This window comes from Marmota marmota, unplaced genomic scaffold (assembly GCF_001458135.2).
Source record: "Marmota marmota marmota unplaced genomic scaffold, marMar, whole genome shotgun sequence".
In the NCBI taxonomy this organism is placed as follows: Eukaryota; Metazoa; Chordata; class Mammalia; order Rodentia; family Sciuridae; genus Marmota; species Marmota marmota.
This window is the reverse complement of record NW_026000223.1, coordinates 3,324,136-3,327,655: the sequence shown is the minus strand read 5'-3', so window position 1 is coordinate 3,327,655 and position 3,520 is coordinate 3,324,136. Positions and strand designations below refer to the sequence as shown.

At 38.9% G+C, this 3,520-nt stretch overlaps 1 long non-coding RNA gene across 1 annotated transcript; it reads left to right on the top strand.

Moving 5' to 3' along the window:
* Nucleotides 1-622: 622 nt before the first annotated feature.
* On the top strand, nucleotides 623-2,621 carry LOC125613193. The gene is made up of 2 exons (XR_007343679.1): nucleotides 623-956; nucleotides 1,168-2,621. It is a non-coding gene; the product is annotated as an uncharacterized LOC125613193 (long non-coding RNA).
* Nucleotides 2,622-3,520: the final 899 nt, after the last annotated feature.

Genomic DNA, 3,520 nt, shown 5'->3' with positions numbered 1-3,520 from the left:
AGCCTTGACCTCTCCATTGGCAATATTCAGCAACACATTTTTCTTATCTGTCTCCCTTCTTTCCAGTTCTTTTAAGCTCCCTCTTCCTTTCTTTATTTTTTTTTTCCTGCATCCCAACCTATTCTCTGGTATTGCGGAGGGCACCACACCATTGCAAAATCCTCCTGATGGGCTACTATTGTCATGAGTGGTTCAAAAAAATTACAAATGACTAAGTGTTTACACCCAAATGATGGTATAAGCCCCAACATGGACCAGCTCTGTTTCTAAATGTTTATTATTTTATATGTCCTTTGTGTCTCAAGAGAGTAGCTGATATCCTTAAAAGACACGAATAGAATTTGTGGTGACTTTGATGCATTAAAGAAATGATGCAATGGGGCTGGGGCTGGGGCTGGGGCTCAGTGGTAGAGCGCTCACCTAGCATGTGTGAGGCCCTGTTCCATCTTTAGCACCACATAAAAATAAATGAATAAAGATATTGTGTAAAAGAAAAAAGAAATGATGCAAGCCGGCAGCAGCGGCACACACCTATAATTCCAGCAACTTGACTGTAAGCTGAGGGAGGAGGATTCCAAGTGCAGGCCAGGCTTAGCAACTTAGCAAGACCCTGTAGCTTAGTGGTAAAGTGTCCCTGAGTTCAATCTCCTGTACCAAATAAATAAATAATACAGTGTGAGGAAGGCCATTACATCCAAGCGCATATGAGGGAAAAACTAATGTCTTTAGTGGATGTTGGGTTGGGCATAAGTCAGAAAAAAAATAAAAATAAATCCAAAATGTAATAGCATGATTACAGTGTGCCAGGGACTCATTCTCTCTGCAACCTTCAATATTTAACTCTCTGTTGGGTTATTTGATTCAGATTTTATGTCTGCAGAAGAACAGAGAGATATAAAAATTCCCATGAAGGGCTGGGGTGTACTCAGTGTTGGTGTACTTATTTAACATGAGAGGTCATGGTTTTTTTTTTTTTTAAAGAGAGAGTGAGAGAGGGAGAGAGATAGATAGATAGAGAGAGAGAGAGAGAGAGAATTCCAATATTTATTTTTTACTTATCGGCGGACACAACATCTTTGTCCGCACGTGGTGCTGAAGATCGAACCCGGGCCACACGCATGCCAGGCAAGCGGGCTACCGCTTGAGCCACATCCCCAGCCCCGAGAGGTCATGGTTTGATCTCCTGCACACACACACCATGAGGAAGATATTAGAATATTTAAAATCTGAAGGCATAAAAAACACACAAAAAAAGAAAGTGGTTTTCAGCACTATGTTGTAAGCTTGAGTCTATTGTAAACTCAAACGTCCTAGAAATTGTTTTCTTCCCTTAAAATTGCTTTTGAAGCACGCCTGTAATCTCAGCAATTCCAGAGGCTGAGGTAGGAGGATGCCACATTCAAGGCCAACTTCAACAACTTAGCAAGACCATGTCTCAAAATTAAAAAATAAAAAAGGATGAAGATGTAGTTAGTGTAGCTCCTAGGTTCAGTCTACAGTGCAACAAACACACACAAAATAAGCTTCAAATGATTATACACTTCTTACATTATTTTTTATAGGTAGCTTCTCTTTAAGTAATTGAACTAAGGATGACCAGAAATCTGCCTTGACTATAAAGATAAGCACATAACTTGCTGATTAATTTTGAAGAGTAGCTCCGACTTCAAGGTGGTTTTAGGAATAACTGAGATAATGAAATCACTTTATTATTTATAAGAATTGTGTGTAGGGTGGTGCTGGGATTGAATCCAGCGCCTTGCATATGCTAAGCATGTACTCTACCACTGAGCCATATTCCCAGCCCCTCATTTTATATTTAAAATGCAGTAATGGTGATAAAGAGGTCTTCAGTTTCTTAGTTAACTTTTAATCTTGCTAAATTATATGTTGTGTATTAAGGTAGAAAAAGAGACAGAGGGAGAGAAAGAGAAAAAACATCGGAGTGTAAGATATCCTCCCCTTGATGCACATATTAACATTTCTTGCTCATTTATCCATGGAATATTCTGATTTTGGACTTTTTCCACATCCTAAATTTAGAAAGCTAGAATTATCTTTTAAGCACCACTTTAAGCAACCTTTTTGAAAGGAAGAATGCCAACAAGGGGGAAATCTATATTTCCTCGTGGTTGGAATGCAATATCTCTAACACAGTCATTCAGCAGAGAAGTCTTATTACATGCTGATGTTACAGCAAGGACAGTAATCCAGAAAATTCATTACAAGTGTGCAAGAGTGAAAACTTCTACATAAGACCGAGAAACATGAGAAACACAGACTGCTGCCAGGCAATGAATTATAGGCATCCCCTCTTTGTGTGTTCAGGGAGCCATGCACATTGAATTGAATAATTGGCTTTAATGTACCAGGGGAGATTTCATTATTTAAAGAAATTCTATGTTGAGTCTTTTTATAGCTAAAGCATTCTTTTTTTTTTTTTTTTTTGGTGGGGGTCGTGCTGGGAACTGAACCCAAATCAAGTCCTCATGCATGCTAGGCTCTAACACTGACCTATACCTACCCACAAGCCTCAAACAGTCTTTTAAAGTAGAATTTAAGGATTTCTCCACTTTTAAAAATGTATACACTTTGAAACATTAAATTCTGCCTATAAACAATGAGGGGTGTTTTTTTTTAAAGTAAGACATGCCTATAGAATAAATCAGTAACAAGTAATTTCTCTAAAGTCGTGTTTACGAAAAGAAATGTTTGAAGCTATCACAGATGGAGAAAGAGAAGTTCTGAATGAATGCTCTTTGCTCAATTATTAATTTTTAAAAGGGGAAGGGCTTTCAGCCCTGTAGCAAAACCTTCTCAGAGCTGCCCCTCTCTCCCATGCTTCCCAGCCAGGCTGACTCTTTGAGCTTGCACCTTAAGCCCAGTAAACCCTGCCATGGATAGGGGCACTGCCATCTCAGTTGCTTTCCTCCCCCATTACAGGTCCATTTCTGGCAGTAGATAGCTGAAATCCTCACTGTGGCCAATTTCTACCTCTTCCCAATACTCCTTATGGAGAGGGGTCCACTGGAAAGTGGCCTATCCTATGTTGTGTAGTCTCCTCTTGATCAAAAGACTATTAAATAGAAACTACAGCTTTTCCCCGTTTACAGATCATTTAAAAAGTGACAATACAAAAAAAAAAAAAAAACAGATGGGGGGAGAAAAGAAACAAAGGAGAAAGCTCAATATTTGAGAAACAAAAGTTTTGCTGCCAAGCTTCAGTGATAACATGTGGCTGTGTTTTAGGAAAATATGGATACTTTCCCTTCTACTCCTCACTGTGAGATTAATTTATACAATGGAGTAACAAAGCTAGCATCAGAATCCAAAGAATGAGTTGTCAGCCCAGCTCAGCCTCTAATTAGCCAGGAGATCATAGTCTCATTCTTCAATCTCTCTAAACCTTATTTTTCGCCTCTGTAAGATGGAGATAATAGTAACTACCAACACATATTAATTGTTTAGTACATGCCAACTGTGTGTCAATGAATAAGACCAAAATAGTTCCCCCTCCCCA